General features: G+C 43.1%; 1 protein-coding gene across 7 annotated transcripts in view; it reads right to left on the minus strand.

Annotated features, from left to right (window-relative positions):
- peak1 (pseudopodium-enriched atypical kinase 1) overlaps positions 1-19906 on the minus strand; it is a 135215-nt gene that overhangs the window by 57050 nt on the left and 58259 nt on the right. For 6 of the 7 annotated variants that reach the window (XM_085972340.1, XM_085972345.1, XM_085972343.1 and 3 more), the window contains 2 exons: positions 17306-17452; positions 7316-7426 (listed from right to left, as the gene is read on the minus strand). The gene's annotated coding sequence lies outside the window, so the exon portion shown is untranslated. The remainder of the gene's footprint in view (positions 1-7315; positions 7427-17305; positions 17453-19906) is intronic. The other variant, XM_085972342.1, reaches the window with a different exon arrangement.

Consider the following 19906-nt stretch of genomic DNA (forward strand, 5'->3'; position numbering starts at 1 on the left):
CATCGGTTTAAAATTACCAGGCGAATACAAGTGGGTTTTTTCTCACTACAGTGTTCCAATAGGTGTGTCTTTCTTCCATCTCCAGGACCATACGGTTATGATTCGGGCTTTTTTCAACTTTCTTTTTATTTGACTACACAGCAAGATGCCATTTCTAGAAGCAAGGCCATGTCCTCTATGATCAGTATCACATTTATGTGTGCCGTGAAAGGGAATGGCATGCTACAGAATTAACAATGATCCTTTCACCGAGATACTTTGTACTGGAAGCCCGCCATGAACTCCTTCTGCTTTTCTTCTCCAAAAAGCAGAGAACAGCACACTGTTCAGGTTAAAAATTAATCAAATGACTTGCAAGATGTGTAATTGTACAGAATACAGAAAGATACTGATAGTATGAATACTGTAAAACGACTGAATCGGTCCACAGGACGTCAGATATTCTTTTCAAAGTGTATTTCTTATAGTCTGATGATCTGCAAGGTTTCTAGGGCATACAGACTGCCTAATACAATATTTATACACGATCCAGGCTGACACTTCAGTGTAGTACTGAGAGAGAACTAAAAAACAGCAGCTATGGCCGCACCTTGATCATAAAAGAAGCACTTCATGCCATAGGTGCGATTGTTCGCAACTTCCTTACTTTCAAGATATCATTTTGAATCAGCCATTATGAATAATGACTGTCTACTTCCTCACTCTGAAAACATGCACACATTAACATGCGTCTCAAAGCTAAACCACTCCTAATGTCTGGAAATACTCAGCAGGTCAGGCAGCATTTGTAGAGAGAGAGAAACAGAGTCAATGTTTCAGGGTCGATGACCCTTCGTCATCAACCTGAAACGTTAACTCTGTTTTTCTCCCTCTACAGATGTTGCCTGACCTGCTGAGTATTTCCAGCGTTTTCTGTTTTTATTTCAGAATTCCAGCATCCGCAGTATTTTGCTTTTGTTCTCCTAATGTCTGTTGGACTGTCATTGGAGTTTACAGATTAAATGCCCATTATCTTCCTAGAAACCACTAACTTGATTAGCTCGAGTTCAAAGGTTACTTGGGCTTTGGCCAGGTAACCTAGTTCTGATCTTCATAGTCGTCACAATAAGCTTGCCCCTAGAGATACTGCGGAGCAAGATCCATTTCAGATTCACAATATATTGGTCAATCTAAAATTCCATATTAAAAAAAAAACAGAATACAAATAATGTGCAGTTTGAAGCAGGTTGGAACTCTGCTTCTAATCACACATATATTGATCCCCCTAATCGTTATAACAAGTGCTTACCTATTCTTTCAAGTTCTACCTTAGAAAATCATTCATAAGAGAGTTTGTTGTGGTCTGTGGCTTGTTATAAAGATTGAGAATCTCAGTGATATGCTGCCTGTGCACCTTCTTCACTGTAGAATGATGTGCGAAAGTGGGAAGACATGCAAATTACAAAATTAGAATTCAAGTTCTAGTGAGTACTCTTCCATGTGAAAATAAAAATATTATAATCAAGCAGCAAAAATTAATTTTTACATTTCACAAATTTACCCAAGGCATTGAATTTCCCTTAAAAAAATTACTAATAACTTAAAACACAAATTTATAGAATGTTACAGCACAGGAACAGGTTATTGAGCCCATCGAGCCTCTGTCAGTGTTTCTCTCCACATTAGCCACCTTCAAGTCTAATCTCACTCTTCTGCTTGTTCCCCATATCTATTAATATTCTTCTTTCTCAAGTAGCTGTCTAACTCTCTTTTAATAAAACTTATGAGCTCTGGCCCAACAACGATCTGTGGCAGTGAATTCCACATACAACCCACCTTTTGTGTAAGTATTTTGTAACATCCGCTTTAACTCTTCTCATTATTATCTTAAATCTGTACCCTTTTGTTACCCTCATGACAACGGGTGGAAACCATTGATCACTATTTACTTAATCATAATCCTTTGTCATTTTGAAGACCTCCAGCAGGTCATCTATTAACCTCTCCAGCTGTTGTGAAATAAGCCCTAACTTTGGAACTGTTATCCCTCATTCCTAGCACACTCGTTCAAGTCTTCAGCAGCCATTCTACGACTAAAATCAATTGTGGGGAAAAATTTAGATTGATAAAGATAAAATTGGATGAAAACAAAATATCCTTTTTAATTAAAATCCTATTTAATAAAAAGAAAATTGGCCGAACATTAAAGAGAGCAAGTCAAAGCCACATCAAGTGTATTGGGGAATTGGTTAGTTTAAGATCAAAGAAAGGCAGAAATATCATTCGGGAAAGCAACAAACTCTAAAGCACTCTTAGCCTGGTTTAACCCTTCATTTCTCTCGATTGCAAAGCGGACGGTTTTGTGGAAAACTAATGATTCAAATTTGAAATCTTCATGGAATTCATAGCAGATTTTACTGAAGATAAAGCTTTTAAGGTTGGTTAATTAACCCAACTGGCATCACGGAACATTTCCCAAAAATAGTCAAACTCATCTTATTTGTAAATGTTAATTTATGCTTTGATCTTCTAGCCAGGTGTGCAGTTTACAGCATCCATCATGGTTTTAAGTGCCACTGATGTTCAAAGGATCACCTGGCAAGAAACATACCTCAAACTGAGCGACATCCGCGCCACTTTCTGGTGAGTGCCTCAATAAGCCAAGCAGATGCAGTTGCTGCCAATACGGTAACTTTGGAGCCACAATACAGTTTTGCTGTAAGACTGGCAGAATAGCACACTGCCATTAGTGCCAATGTTACAGTGCAGGAAAATGAAATCATTTGGCTTGTGGTTGAGGTTTAGAACCAAGTCACCTGCAACCTTTAGTTGCATGCCAGTCACCTTCCTTCTCTAAGTGCCGCTCAGGTGAGCATGTACATTTTCTTCAAACAATAAGACTCGAGAACACTGCATACATGTAACTCTGCTATGGTGAACACATACAGTACCTGATCCAAACAAGAAATTCCAACATCCCACACGTTCTCTATTGATTAAAGTAGCACAAAAAGGGGACCTTTTCGCTAAATGAAGTCACAAAAACAAAGTTAATGGACTTGTTAACCAAAGTCTGCTGCACATTTATGCTATAAAGTATCAAGACTTCAACTCAGAGGAGTGGAAAACCAATTATTTGTCAATGGATTGACTGAAAGCAGCTTTGTTGCTAGAACTGTTACTGAAGCTGGAACAAAAGTCCTTCCCTAACCATTTAAAAAAAAAAGTTGAACTCTCACCAGATCCACCAGTTGCAGTGCTTGCAGAATGATTTCTGCGTTCAAACAGATAGCAGTAGAGTCCGTGGTACTTGGACAGATTATGCACAAATCGGAATGTGGAGCGCTACCTGAAACACTTGCACTGCCACCTCTCAACAATTAACTGAATGATCTAAAGTTGTGGCAGCGCAGTCAGCAATTCACAATTTATTTCCACAACAGAGTATCCAGGGGATGATGACTGAATTGTGGGAGGAATTGCAGCATGATTCAGAATGCTCATCTGCAATATTTCTGTGCACAAAAATGGGTTATGAAACTATTCTGATACACGGCAGGCGAGAAAACCTTTTAACCTACATACAGGATATCAAAGTCAGATCCAGGATTCTTAAATCGCCAATCTCATTTCCAATTACTGTATTGTATTCCAAGAGTCTAAAATAAATACAGAAAGTGCTCAAAATGCACAACATTCATTTGGTGGAGACCCTTCAGCAGAAGATTTCTGTTTTTATTTCAGGTTTCATGTTTTTACTTTTAATCTCTTTTAAAGAATCTAAGTTTGGCGCAGTAACGATCTTTGTAAATCTGTTATGGCATCAATGGGAAAACTATCAGTACCTCGCCAGTCTTCAGTGTTAATATATTGACAAGCTGTCCAACTTGCAACGGTTCAGTTCTCGCTGTCGAGACCAATTAAAATCTAAGCTCCCCATAGGATGGTCCGATATTAAGCCAGGTCCAACACTGCATACATGTAACTCTGCTACGGTGAACACATACCGTACCTGATCCAAACAAGAAATTCCAACTTCCCACACGTTCTTCAATATACAAACATGTGACCCAAGCCCAACAATAAAATGTACAATACCGATAGCACCAGTCTAGAAGTACATTTTCATCACTCATTCAATCTTCAGTCCATTAGCACACAGACTTATTTGGAGAAAACAAACACAGGAAACTTTCTGGTATCCGGCACGGACGGGACCGAGCTGGTGCCGGTCTATCAACAATGCCGGAGAATCGAGCGCTATAGTTAAAAGATACGGAGCTCAGCGCTCCGTCTAAAGCAACAAACCCTGTTGCAGCTTCAAAACAATCAGCACAGCTTGCAAGAGTCTCTGTAGCTTAGCAACAGCTTTAGTTAGACGCTTGCACAGCCAGAAATGAGTAAAAAAAAGTAAAAGTAAAAAAAGTTATCTGAACCGACTCCTGAATTTTGCCGGTTAACCGACATTTCCGGTTATTTAGTGGCCGGTTAATCGAAAGTTTCCTGCAGTAATAACATTTTGATCCAGATTTACCTGCAGTGCAAGTGATTCAGTGGATGGAGGTACAAGTATTATATAAATTGTACAGTAAACTCTTCCTTATCCAGCACCTATGGGACCAGGATGGTGCCGGTTGATGAAAAATTCTGGATACCTACCACGGCAATTTTTTAACACAAATAAAAATCAAGAAATGTACTGTATGATTGGGTACTCACCTACAGAATGTTCTGTTAAATGTATGGTAGAATCAGCAAGATTACCGGTTATTGAGGTGTTGTTTTGTATTGAGATATCTCTATTTTGCCGGTTATTAAAGTATTCTGGATGATTAAAGTGCCGTTTAAACAAGAGTTTGCTGTACCATGAAATTACTTAAACTGCCTGGACATCTTTGAAAATCTGATCATTTCATTTGACGGTTTAATTTATCAAATAAGAACTGAAAACAATAGCACGCTGCTGATTTGGAATTTCTCTTGGACGGAGCTGTTGCAAAGCATGGTTTTCATCTTTGGCCCATTAAAAAAAGGTCTATCGAAGTATTAATCTACATATAAACCTCCTTAGCAAAATGGTTGCCTGTCAAGCACCTATCCGACCATCAAGTTAATACCCTCTTTTTGGGGGGGGGGGGGCGGGGGGGGGGGGGGGTGGGGGTGCAGGGAGAAAAGGGTCAAGTTGGCTCGGGCACCACTGTATGACCAGCCAGCCAAGCTCATTAATGGCACCTGTAGGGGTAGAGCCGTCACCGAGGACTGGGATTCTTCTCGCTGAAGCTCCAGATAAACCTGCAAGTCAGTGCCTCAATGAGTAGGGCTGCCCTAGCCAAACAAGCAGCAGGAAGCTTAAATTCTCTCCGCTGGCAAGCTGTGCCGGTTTAGCTCACTAAACTCCCAACAAATGCCTGCGCACACTTGGAGCTGTTGCCAACCTGTGCCGAAGCGCTCTGGACTTAGATAAGTAGAGTTCCTACAGGGAGAGGAGTGTGCACTCCGTATCAGGCAAACAGAAACTGCCCGTGTGGATTAAACATGATGGGTTTGTGTGTCAGGCATCTGGCTGAACAATTAAAACCTGTTAACCATTTAAGTTCTGAATTTGCCATTTTGTGACTTCAAAATGAACAAGTGAAATCTGGAATGCTTTAGTGGAAAGGTTTTCAAGTTAATTTTCTGACTATTCCGGTTTAATATTATCCTAATTTCTAGTATTGCCGCAGACCACAACTTATCTGCGTCCATTCTTCGTGAGCTTATACTTCTACATGTAGTAATATTACGGAACTCAACTTAAATCTGACATTTTCATATAATTTATTACAGTTTTCAATGTGCTTGGCTACTATATTGTTTTGCAAGGAAATTGCATAGTTTCTGGATTGAATGAATACGTGGGTCTGGGATAAATAGAGCAGTCATATGGAAAAAATGTACTGTAAAAAGACTCTTGCTGTAGCCTACAATTGATGCCATAGCAACACAACTAAAATATTAGGATCATATGCCAGAGACTAAAGCAACCACAAGCAAAAGCTTAAAGGCGTATCTTTTCGGCTGTAAATCACTTCAGCCACTGGCCAGCTGTTACCTGCCATTTTCATTGCCAATTTCAGACAGCAATGACACAGTTCTTCAACACTTCCTTACATGTGGCTTAACTGATGCAAAAGAAAAATCTACCCATCCCATTACACATGCGATCTTATGGTACAGACCAGTCTCATGACGATGATGAGATTGCCAATCGTAACCAATTGCAGCTGGTTGCTTTAATGCAGGTTCAGCCATTAACTTTACAGACCCAAGTGTTTATACATTTCTGTGGGTTACTGGACAGTCAACACGGATCTATGACACTATCTCTTCCATCTCTCCTTGCCCCGCCCCAATCTTCTCACCTCTTGAAAGCACTGGAAATACCTGGGGTACAGCTCCATGGTTTCTTGCCCAAGGAACATTCATATGTGAGCTTAGAGAGTCAGTTTTGGCAGCTGTTTTGACCAAGGAGGCCATCACAGACAAGTCTGATCTTGTTCTCTCCCGATACTCACATGTGCAATTTCCAGCAGGGGTCACTAGTCACTCGATAGCAAGTGGAAGCAGGAACCCCGGCTAATTATTTCACTCCCTAAAATTGGAACACTGAGGCCCACCTGTTGCTCCAAATTAAGATCAGCTAACTCATCACACAGTGCAAATCAAACCAGGCACCTTCTGGTCTGTATGACTTACTGTCACATCACAGGATGCATTTACTCAACTAAATCTTCAAAAGCATTCAGTCCTGATTCCAAAAAAAATTGTTTAAACTTCAAAAATCAATATCACATGCCACACTGTCTATTAATGGCTAAAACGCAAAAACATTCTTGTTTTGAATGGGAATGATTAAAGCACAAAGTAACAGTCAGCATATACAATTGAGAGCTCCCTCAACAAATCGGATTGTGGATGGTTTTGGTGCTTAACTGCACAATCACTGTGTTTTCCCACCTTTACGTCTAGCCTAATGGCCTCCTGGGTTTCTAAATTGATCTGCTTATGTCAAATACAAGTAAACTGTTTCGTTCTGATGAAGGGTCCCAGACCTGAAACGTTAACTCTGTTTCTCTCTCCACGGATGCTGCCTGGCCTGCTGAGTATTTCCAGCATTTTCTGTTGTTATTTCAGATTTCCAGCATCCGCAGTATTTTGCAATTATAAACTGTTTCGTACCTGGAGATGTATCTGACAGGGGCTCATTTCACACTCACTAAACTAATTTCATTTGGTGCTTTAATCACCAGCGGTGAAGAGACAAATTTAAATTTGTCCAGGCTAAAACCAAACCTACTTCCATGGTCAACAGGACAATGTTTTCTAATCAGCCCCACTGTTACGTCCTTTTTTTTCCAGCTTTTCTATCTGTTGTACTTTTGCGTCCTATGACATCTGATTTCTGCCACTAAAGTAAAGAAAAACAAAGTCTAGTGTTACAGAAGTTAATCTACATTTGTAAACATAACCATATCAAAAATGCTTCCCCATAAATATTTCTGCACAGCAGCATAAAAGGAAAGTTTAATAAAAAAAATTCAAGCTTTTCAGCTTCAATTTTAACTCTTCCTTCCTAAATCAGAATAATTTAAAATACAAACCCGAGTTTCATTTCCATTCACCTAACATTTCCCTGCATTATTTTCGTGTGGGTAACATGAGGACTGCTACACACAGCTGCCCGGATGCTCAGTTGGTAAAAGCAACACTAGATTGAAAGTAATTGGTAGAAGGATTAAAGGGGAGTTGAGGAGAATTGTTTTCACCCAGAGGGTGGTGGGGGTCTGGAACTCACTGCCTGAAAGGGTGGTAGAGGCAGAGACCCTCATCACATTGAAAAAGTACTTGGATATGCGCTTGAAGTGCCGTAACCTACGGACCAAGAGCTGGAAAGTGGGATTAGGCTGGAGAGCTCTTTCTTGGCCGGCACAGACACGATGGGCCGAATGGCCTCCTTCTGTGCCGTAAATTTCTATGATTCTCATGAACACGCTGCTGGGACTATCCTGACCAGAATGTCATTAGTCCATTTCCCAGTCTTGGCGGAGTTAGCTGTTCTCATTCTGGGCAACAGTAGCGGTGCCACAATCCAGGGTCAATAATCCTAGGCTGGGAAGGGGAAAGTGGGGGAAAAGAAAATCAGTCAGGGTACCACTGACCATTGCTGAAAGTGTCTATTTGGACATCCAAGGGGAGGAAAATTGGGCCCTGATGTGATGCATCTCACGATTGAAGAGCCTGGCAACATGTGCTGTCCAGGCTCACAGAGGAAGGGGAGAAAATGAGACAGGAAAGCCATGATCATATTGAATGGCGGAGCAGGTTCGAAGGGCCTACTCCTGCTCCTATTTTTCTATGAAAGAAAAGGACTGCCAACCATGATATATTCAAATTGATGATGCAGCCCCTTAGGACTGAGTCCTTTGAGGTTTTACTACATATTTAAGAAAAACCTAACCTAAACAGATACATTACTGGAAAGTATTCCAGTCTATTAGCTTATGTTAAATGTGTTGATGCTTTGTACGTGCTGACAATATGAACCAGAGGTAGTCATAAAGTATAGAATTTTACAGCATAAGGCCATTCAACCTACTGCTCTAAAAGAGATATACTTTTGCTAACTTTTTATAAGTTTCAAATGTTCATTCACTTCACTTTTAAAAGCTATTATAGATTCTGCTTCTAGCATTGTAGGATTATGGTGTCCGAATAGCCATCTGTATAATAAAAGTTTCTCCTAACCACGCGTTCTGTGATGACTTTAAATTTATACCCTCTGATTATTGACTCACCAACCAGTGGAAATAGTTTTTTTCCTATTTACGTCTTACTCCTTATATTTTGTGCACCTCTATTAGATCACCTTAACCTCTCAGTTCTAGTAAAGTTTCTTCAGTTTAATTATATCTAAACCTTCTAATCTCTAGTATCATTTAAGTCAATTTATTCTCTCCAATGGCCTTGTAGAGCAGGGCATCAAAACAGATACAAGATTCTCAGGCTCGAGGAACAGCGCCTCATCTTTCGATTAGGCACTTTACAGCATATACTAGCTGGAGTGCCCGGCGGTGCCGAGGGATTTTTGAGGGCAGGAGAGAGAGAGAGAGGGGGAAGGAGAGAGAGAGGGGGGGAAGGAGAGAGAGAGAGAGAGAGAGAGAGAGAGAGAGAGGGAAGGGGAGAGAGGGAGGGATGGAGAGAAAGAGAGAGGGAAGGAGAGAGATAGAGAGAGGGAGGAGAGGGATGGAGAGCGGGAAAGAGAGAGAAGGAGAGAGAGAGGGGAGAGAGAGAGGGGAGAGAGGGAAGGAGAGAGGGAGAGAGAGGGGGAAGGGGAGAGAGGGAGGGATGGAGAGAAAGAGAGAGGGAAGGAGAGAGATAGAGAGAGGGAGGAGAGAGAGGGATGGAGAGCGGGAAAGAGAGAGAAGGAGAGAGAGAAGGAGAGAGAGGGGAGAGAGAGGGGGGAGAGAGGGGGGAGAGAGGGGGGAGAGAGGGGGGAGAGAGGGGGGAGAGAGGGGGGAGAGAGGGGGGAGAGAGGGGGGAGAGAGGGAAGGAGAGAGGGAGAGAGAGAGAGAGAGAGAGAGGGAAGGGGAGAGAGGGAGGGATGGAGAGAGAGAGGGAAGGAGAGAGATAGAGAGAGGGAGGAGAGAGAGGGATGGAGAGCAGGAAAGAGAGAGAAGGAGAGAGAGAGAGGAGAGAGGGAAGGAGAGGGAGAGAGGGGAGAGAGGGAAGGAGAGGGAGAGAGGGGAGAGAGGGAAGGAGAGGGAGAGAGGGGTGAGAGGGAAGGAGAGAGAGAGAGAGAGAGAGAGAGAGGGAAATGGGGCGGGGGCGGGAGGGGAAAGGGGGCGGGAGGGGACGGGGGGGGAAAAGGGGGCGGGGGGGAAAGGGGGCGGGGGGGAAAGGGGGCGGGGGGGAAAGGGGGTGGGAAGTTAGAAGTTGAAGGCGCTAGATAAATGCAAGCTGGGTTAAAGAGAGATATTTTGAAAGCATTGGCAGTGCAACCTCTGGCAGAGGTCGAGGCGGACACCGACCTGGATGAGCAGAGCCCGGCCACAGAAGCTCAGGAAGCGAGCACCGGGGCAGCTGCAGAGGAGGAAGCAGCAGCCGAGTGAGAGCAGGGCGGCGGCGGCCAGCGCCATGGTGCGGCGGCCCAAGCGAGAGCGAGCCCGGGTCGGTGCAGCCCCGCAGCGGAGTAGAGGCTCCAGCACCCGGCGCCACTCGGGCTCGGAGGCGGGCAGCTAGCGCCGGCACAGCCGCTCGAAATGGCCGTCAGAGTAGGCGAGCCTCCGGGCGAAGGGCAGCGACCGCGGCCCCGAGCAGCAGCTCCTTCCCTGCCGGCCCATCATCGCTGCTCCTACTTCCGCGAGGCCGGGGTGACAGGAGAGAGGGAAGAAAGCGGCGGAGACCCCGTGGGCGGCGTAGCGCCTGAGGCCCGGCCCGAGTCACCCGAGCTGAGCTCCCGCTTCCTCCGACCCGAAGAGCTCGGCAGTGACATCCTGCAGAGCGGAGAGGCCCGGGTGACAGGAGAGAGGGGAGAAAGTGGAGAGAAGGAGGAGGCCAACCTTTACCAAGATGGCGGCGATGACGGGCCGCTGGTTTGGAATCGGGCCCAGCGGGACGGGCGGTGCCGAGCTCGGGCGTGGCTGGCGAGGAGAGGCCGAGGCTTCGAGGCCTGAGGCAGCTCATCCACCGTGGATGCAAACAACCCGCGAGCGGAGAGGCCGTGGTGACAGGAGAGAGGGGAGAAAGCGGAGAGAAGGAGGAGGGTGAGGGTGGGGGTGGGACAGGGGCCCATGGTCGGACAGAGGCAGAGTTGCTCCATCACAAACAACAATGGCCGCCGCTTGCTTTTCAGTTTGAAGGATTAGGCCCCGCCCACACACGCCATGAAACGCCCACCATGACGCAGCGCGCTCCCCCCGTAGGATTGGTCAACCTTCACGTCACTCAACGCTAATGAGCGGTAGGACTGGTCAACTGCTAATGAGCGGAATTTTGCCGTTTTTTGTATACTGTCCGAACAATTTTTGTCTGACCAAAAAGTAAATATGCCTAGGACACCCTCCTAATCATAACCTTTCTTTTGATATAACATGTGTAGGTACGCTCTATAACTTTTGAGTGATGCCCGGACAGACAGACAGACAGACACCACTATTTTCTATGTAAGGTATTATATTTTTTATCCAGTCTTTTTTTCTTCTCCCCCACATGGCAACTGTCTTCCATTCTGCCAGCACAATTTACCCTTCATCTAGAGCCATCCTTTGTTTCTTAACTTGTCCCATTACCATCTCCTTTTGCCTTGAATATCTCTTAATGTCTCTTAACCTCTTCCTCCTTCCATCCTATCACAGACCTTCCCTTTTGTTCGTTCATCCCCTCCCCCCTTTCCCAGCCTCTTCACTTGCTTAAAAATCTGTTCCATTTCCTGCTTTTTTTCCAGTTCTGACGAAAGGTCATCGACCTGAAACACTGACTCTGTTTCTCTCTTCACAGATGCTGCCTGACCTGCTGAGTTTCTCCAGCATTTTCTGTTTTTATGTTACAATATTCTCAGTGTGGCCTAACCAATGATTTGTGCAGGTTTCACATTATCTCTCTGATTTTGCACTCTAAGCCCCTATTTACAAAACCTAGGATCCCATACATTTCTGTTTATACAGCTTTTTCAACGTCCTATTTTTAAACCATAATGGTGAACTGTAGTGACTGAATCTGCATCGACATTTTTCCTTAAAAATTGAGGATTAAATGGTAACATAGGATCATGAAAATAACTGCACTGTGAAATAAGTATGCCTGCTGCAACTAAAACCTACACAGCTTTTTGCTATTCTGTAGCAGTAAAACAATGAAGGTCACATTCCAAAGCTAGGGTTATTTAAATGTCAGATACATCAGTGTTTGTACAGGCTGAGTCATTTCTTGCAGCTTTAATTCAAACCAGATTGAAGAATTCATGACAATTAAAATAATTTGCCAAGCACAAACATACAGCAATTCAGAGAGCATATTATTAGCGCTGCCAAAGAGATCATCACAATCTTTTCTCAGTTCTGTAAAATTAAATTATTCGTGCAAGAACGTGTGAAATATTCACAATTGTGTGTGAAAGTGCAGATTTTTAATGCAAGCAATATTAAAGAGTGCAACACAATATGCCCAGAATAAAATGCATAGCACAATGGAAATTAACGAGCTGCTTAGCCCTTTTATGACTAAACAGGTGTTATAGTTTTGAAAAGAAAACACTCAGAAATAACAACAGAAAACGCTGGAAAAGCTCAGCAGGTCAGGGCAACATCCGTGGAGAGAGAAACAGAGTCAATGTTTCGGGTCGAAACCCTTCGTCAGGACTGAGAAAAGGCAGTTTGGGGGCTGGGAAATGGGGGCGGGGATGAAAGAAAAGACATTACGAGATATTCAAGGCGAGACGAGATGGTAATAGGACAGGTAAAGAAACAAACAATGGCTCTAGATGAAGTGTGAAATGCGCTGGCAGAGTGAGAGACAGTTGCCATGTGGGAGAGAGAGGGAAAAAAAAGGAAAAGGCACAAACCAAAAGTGTGGATGAAAAATATAAAAATATAATAGGGGCCGAGGTTATGATCTGAAATTGTTGAACTCGATATTGAGTCCGGAAGGCTGTAAAGTGCCTAATCAGAAGATGAGGTGCTGTTCCTCGAGTTTTCAGTTAAGAGATATCTCACAAAATAACAACACAAAATGCTGGAAAAACTCAGCAGGCCAGGCAACATCCGTGGAGAGAAATTAGAGTCGACGTTTCGGGTCGAAACCCTTTTTCAAAACTGGAAAGGAAATAAAATAGATCGAAGGCAGGGCTGCGATCGAACAAAAGAAGTAAAAGAGACATTAAGAGGTAAGATGAACAAGGTTGAAGAGCCAAACGGAGATCCCGTCGAAGAGAAGAGCAGAACTTCTTCAAGGTAGGCATTCCTAGAAGAGGTGTGGCAGTGAACCAAACACTAGTATGATAGCAAAATACTGCAGATGCTGGAAATCCAAAATAACAGAAAATGCTGGAAAAACTCAGCAGGCCAGGCAACATCCGTGGAGAGAAATTAGAGTCGACGTTTCGGGTCAAAACCCTCTCAATAGATTTGAAACAAAGTGCCTCCCCATCACTCCTCTATTCAATCATCTGTGGATGGTGGGGCAGAAGGAGGGGTGGAGAGGAAGCACAGGAGTCCAGAGTGCTTACAACTATTACAGCCTTGCACTCCAATTCTCTTCCGAATCCCATTTCCTCTTGAATGTGTTTCCCCACCTTTAAAAGCCGCATCAAAATCTGCTTATTTTGATCACGCCTTCAGTCGCCACCTCTGACTTTCTCCCAATTTCTGCTAAATACATCACCTTTAAGTTATTTTAACTGGCACTATAATTAATTACTGTCCTTGAATTTCACCACCAACAGTGAAATATCAGAAAAGCAAAAAGCAAAGCAACAACTGCCACATACAGGGGGATGCGTTATGCCGGTCAGTAATCAGGCAAAAGCCAAGTAACTATTCATCATCACTATTCAATGAGGACAACCAAATACTTCCAGTTATTTTTTTTATTATTTTTTTAAAACCAGATTCAGGTCCACCAGATTTTTCTAATTCCAGCCTTTCTGAATCCCTTACACAGATTATTGAGGGCACTAGCCACCAACTTGCATGCTTCAGCTATGGTGGTCTTTCGCATTCTGCCACCTGCAGTGAAGGAATGCAGGCCTTCAGACATCTAGGTTTCCCAACGCATCTCGACAGCAACAATGAATGGCTTATTAACTGCGGTATCTAGCAGCTGAAGAAGCTCAACTGAGGCCTCCAGGTACCACAGCTGGTGCGGTGTTTGTTCACCATGGGGCACTTAACGGTGTCCAGATTGCGGGTTTGCATAGAATCTAGTGCCAAGAACACACTGGGATTAAACACAGCTCTCCCTTTGTGCGGATGCCAGGCCTCTTTAACCCATTTCAGAATCAGGTCTCCAAACATGCAGTCTTTAAACGGGACAGTGATGCTGGACATAATTTTTCACATGCTGGAGCCTTTTGTTTAAAGTAAACATGGGCTTCAACCTACTGTCATTAACCACATATGCCAATCCTGGCCAGTTGTTACCAGCACAGACTGCTCACTGAATTCACAGTACAGTTTTCTGTTTTATTTTGACAACAGGCTTGCACATGCCTAATTGCTTTAAAGTGGATATAGCTTCTGTCGAAACTGCCCCGCAATATAAATGGTGCGGTTTCTGCAGTGGCAGGACTGACAGCAGGCGTTCGAAGAACAGCTTCAGGATGTCGTGCTTTGTTGTAGATGCTGATTGTTATGTTACACAAACAGAAGAAATTGAAGCAGGAGTAGGCCAAACATAGAAACACAGAAGATAGGAGCAGGAGTCGGCCATTCGGCCCCTTGAGCCTGCTCCACCATTCAATAAAATCAGGGCTGATCTTCCACCTCAAGTCCACTTTCCCGCTCCATCCCCAAATTCCTCGAGTCCCTCATGTTGTTTCATGCTCGAGTTGTATTCCTTTTTTTTTGCGCCGAGTCCCTTTTTTCATTGCTAATAGTTTATTTAGTGTATTCGAACAGTAGTGGTGAGTTTGGTGCGTAATTCAAATAGGTCAGATATATTGTGAGTTCCGTGTATAATATTTTATACCCGGTTGATAGTACAATATTTAATTCTGTCAGATATGTATTTATCTGCGAGAGGGATGAGAGCTTTTTAGTTTAGGAAAATGTATTTTTGATTGGCTGAAGAATTTTGGTCCAGTAGTTTTATCATTCAAGTGTTTCAAGTATGTGCAGAGTAGACTCATTTGGGCTGCTGATAGTAAACAAAGCGATGGTAATATATTTTAAAGTCACTTGACATTGATGCATCATAAAGAAAAATCCTGTAAATCATTGAGTGTAAACCATTGGTAACACATATATACAAAATATATATATAGCATAAATAATTCAAACAGCAACCTTTCAGTGCATCAACAGTGAAGCAGCAGTCGCTAGCTCCACAACATCCCCATTCTATAAGAAGCTTCATTCAAAACACTTTGGGGGGAAAATTCAGTATCGCCCCGTTTGGGGCGCCATTATCGGCCGTGCGCAAAGTTTAGCGCCTGGCGCTAATTATTGCCTCCGACAGCAAACTTGGCTTTTATCGCCCCTGGAGGTGATTGGAGCGCTAAATCAGGCGCTTCACACTTGTCTTAAGGCGCAAAGGCCGAGGAGCGAGACGCTACCGCAGAGCGCTGGCGAAGCAAGGAAGGGCAAATCAAAATGAACCTGCAAAGTGCTGCTCAGTACTCAAAACTCCTTCACACAGCATTGAATCTCTCCAGAAGTCTCTCTCTCTCTCTCTGAGAATGCGTGGTGCAAAAATGTCACCGACAAAAAAAGGCAGGAAGCGGTCACCTTTAAATAGCGCTCCCCCAGTCCCTTTCTGACAGCAAAACGCTCCCCTCAACCTGTCGTTGCTAGCGGCAGGCGGTAAGGCAGGGGGCGCCACTCAATATCCGGTCCGGGGTGCTAACGGGGCGTTGCGCACTCGACTGACGTCACGATCTGCCGGCGCAGGAGATGGTGGCGGTAGTGTTTAGCGCCGCCGCAAAATGTCTAGTTAATTTCGCGAGCAGCGCAAACATCGCCGCACCCGGGCGCTAGTTGCTTTGCGCCCCATTAGCGCCCTCTTAAGGCACTAACGGGAGGCGCAAACAATTGAATTTTTCCCCCATATATTTAATCACAAGAGTGAACCAAGCCAATTATCAATTTGAGGCACTCTGCAATGAAAAAACATCTGGAGGAAAGGGATGATCACAATTTTGTATACAGAAATGAAACCAGCTACTTGTTAACATGCCAATACTGTGTGTGTGGCCAAAACATTTCTATCTGGCTAAAAGCTTACTCTGCCAGAGTCACTATATTCAATGGGTAACTAAAAGAAAATCTTACTAATAATGTTTGATTAACTCGGACACAGAATCACCTCAAAATTCAACAGATTATTTTCAATAAATTTGCAGGAATGGTCTAACAATGATCTCATCTATAAATGCCAATACATACCAAGGACAAAAAGCAGAGTATCACCATTAATAGCTGCCACTGGCATAAATACACATTGGAATCTGAATATATTCCTCATCTATTATAAACAAAAGACACCAGGAAGGGACTGCAAAGCCTTTGATATAAACTCAGGGCTTTTTGGCAGATATAAACGGCTCTAATGCTTTAAAGCAGTGAACATTGCCGAATTCCCTTAGATTACAACCTCATTAGCCTTACATCAATTCTTCTCTGTAGATGGATATGTTTCGATATGTAAAATTTATTATTAGTCATACCATTAGTGCACTCTTTCCCCATTGTAATAATCTATAATTGCATTACTTACATATCAAAACCATAATGGGGCCTTTTATTAGGAAAAATAACTGGACTGGTGGTACCCAATAAAACCATAATCATACTGGCATACTTCAAACATTCAAGCACTGAAAGGACTTTGCAGCTTACAAGCTATTATTTTTTTCATAAGGCATAACTTCAATTCTGTAAATGTTAATGTCCATTATAAAGAATATTTAGCCTCGTTTAAACCCCCTGCCCAACTTGATCCTCTGAACTACAGCAAAACTCCAATCGAAAAAGCCTCCATGGCCTGACCTGTGTCCATTAATCAATAACCCTCAGTTCAGTCATTAGGAGGTGCTGGATCACATACATATATATTGTTCTCTTCAGATTTTGCTTTCTCCGTCCCTTTGATGCAGATTCATACTTCTCTGCTAAAATCGGGTAAAGCTCTCATGATACAACGTACTTCTACAGAATGCTATTTTGATGCAAATATATATTATTGCGGTTTTCAGTTCTGAAGAAGGATGTACTCTGGATACTGACTGATCTGCATTTTCTATTATTGCAGTGCTCCTGTAAAGTTTGTGGTGTCAGTTGGCTCAGTTATTAGCAGGGACATTCTCTTACAATTCTCTAAAATTTCCCAAAGGAATTGTCTTGCTCCGTTCTTCCCTTCCCGCATCCTAATCTCAACGAGAAGCTGCAATTCACTGTGCTACAATGCTAACTCAAAATAAATCAAAAACTGATTTGCGCATGTATTAAAATAAATTTCTGTGCTCAGTATTCAGTCATTCCTAACCATTTTTGAATCACACAATACTATCAAATGTGCTAGTGGCTGTGAAAATCTCTGCACAATAAAAATGCAATGAAATGAAGGCTCCACTTACAAGTCTGCTCAGTCAGATTTCATCCATTACAATTTCCAAAAGGATTCAGGAAAGGCTTCGCTGCTCTTCACAAAATTCTGTCCAATGGTTCTGAATTGTTTCTCCCAAGAGGACTGTTTTCTCTTCCCAATGCCCTCCTCACTGGTGCTGTGAAACAAGAGTGCTTGTTACTAACTTAAGATGCCAACAGTCAAATCATCTTTTACTAAACACGGAAGGCTGATGTTAAAATCTCCAACTGCGCAGGAAGATTTCTAACACTACACTCACTGCATATTAGCTGGAACAAGTTCCTTGCAGCCCTGTGTGTGGCCTCTTGTCTGCTAAAGAATAATCTGCCTGAATCACTTTCCTCCCATTCCTGATTATAAAACCCTGGCAAATTTGTCTTGTTGTTTTATAGTGCAGGTCGGCAAGTTATTTAAATTCTGCAACAGCACCACAAAAAAAGAGGACAAGATCCAATCTCATCACTTAAAGTTATAGGGCAATATTAAATTGAAGAAAGGTGCAAGTTCTGTACAGTAGTATGGATCATTACTTCTCAATAAAACCAACAGTTTAACATCGCCACAGAGAGGGGGAGAAGCATTTTCAGCTCAGTTAAACTGACAACAGTTCCTGATGAACAGTGATGAATTTAGCTAAAGGCTACTAGACTTTTCAGCTTACACTGCCTGTTGATACCATATGGTGCAATCACTGCAATTACTTCAAGTAATGATCCTGAAAATAGCTAGGTTTCCATGCAAGAAAGCCCTTCAAAAATGTGCAATTTAGTCAGATTTAAAGATGCTGGGGGAAAAATTCAGTTGGTTAGTGCCTCCGGCAGGCACTAACGGGGCGCTAGGAACTTAGCGCCACTTGCGTGGTGATTTTAGCTCGCAAAATTGACCAGTCGTTTTGCGGTGGCGCTAAACGCTACCGCCACGATCTCCTGCGCCCGCAGATCGTGACGTCAGTCAAGCGTGCAATGCCCCAGTAGCGCCCCAGACCGGATATTGAGTCACGCTCCCTGCCTTAGCGCCTGCCACTAGGAACGACAGGTAGAGGGGAACGTTTTCAAGTCGGGAAGGGGCTGGGTGAGCGCTATTTAAAGGCGGGTGCTTCCTGCCTTTGCTTGGCGACAAAACTTTTAGTTTTAATGCTGTCCTAAGGAGTTCTGGCCCTCAGCACCACTTTTGAGGTTCCTAAGCACCGAGCTCTTTCCCTGGGCCTGTCCATTAGTGCTTCCAACACAATTGCTTTAGAGGTCTCTCCAGGCACAGAGTCAAGGCTGCAATGAGCAGGGAGTGGCTGGCCAGCAAGATGGCCCCTCCCCTTTAAGAACTGGACGGCGCCAATCTGTCTGGCTTCCATGGTAACGGACATCGCCTGAGCTTCGGTAGCGTTCTGAGGTAGCGCCTCGCTGCCTGACGTTTGCGCCTTGAGAAGTGTCTAGCGCCTGATTTAGCGCTCAAATCACCGCCAGGGGCGATAGAGGCGAATTTTGCAGTCAGAGGTGATAAATAGCGCCGGGTGCTAAACTTTGCGCCCGGCCAATATTAGCGCCCCAAAATGGGCGATACCGAATTTTCCTCCCGCTCTATTTCCAAATACATTTCCATAACCTGATCAATAGCTTAACAAACTGAGCCACATTTGTCAGACAATTCCCCTGCATTAACCAATCATACCTTCACAGAAAGTTATGGTTGTATTGAAGGTTTCTTATTTCCTTAACTTAATTATATAAGGAGCTGTAAAACTGAAGGCAGAACCATGTAAAATTTCAATCATGTACAGGATTATATGCCATTTTGTAAAAAAAATGTTAAAAAGGGACACGTTCTTAATTTTCCAACTGTCACAGTCAAACCACCATTTTGGGGACAGTGTCAAAGAATAGTATCTTACTTCAAAGTAAGTGCTATAGGGAAAAGATATTTATGTGGCTTCTCAATTAACAAAGGAGTCATATATAAATAATAATTTTCCTTGCTCAAAATACTGGCCTGCATGAAGTTATGATTATATTAGATTGTTACGAGTAGCGTTACTTTACATATTTCTAAATTCAGTCAGTCAGTCATTAGCTCATGTGATGTTTCCCACCATATAACACATCAAATAGAAGATACACATTTTAGTAAATTGCAGAGATTGGAAGGAATGGGCTCCATGGCCTTTTCCCACTCCATGTTTACAGATTATCTCATTTTTAATTTATATTAGCATCGATTACATGGTATTGCTTGTGGTAAATCACATGATATGCCATTTTATAAGGACAGCAGTGTTAAACTCTGTCCCTTTAAAGTCACAAAGTTTAAACACTGCCTCAGGGAAATCGGAGTTTAATTGTGGGTCGCTGGGGAAAAAAAAATCTGCAGAGTGGAAAATGCCTGTAAGTGTCAGGCTCCTGGTCTGAAGTGTCACGAATTAAATGACTTGTTTTCTACCTCTTTTTTCAAAAAAGTTAGTTTTGCATTTGTAACAAGTGTGCTGGAACACACACACAACACACACACAACACACACACAACACACACACAACACACACACAACACACAAACACACACACACACACACACACACTTCAATGCAACCATAATTTATCCAG

This window comes from Somniosus microcephalus, chromosome 32 (genome assembly GCF_052327205.1).
Source record: "Somniosus microcephalus isolate GS21.2 chromosome 32, FLI_Smic_1.0, whole genome shotgun sequence".
Classification (NCBI taxonomy): domain Eukaryota; kingdom Metazoa; phylum Chordata; class Chondrichthyes; order Squaliformes; family Somniosidae; genus Somniosus; species Somniosus microcephalus.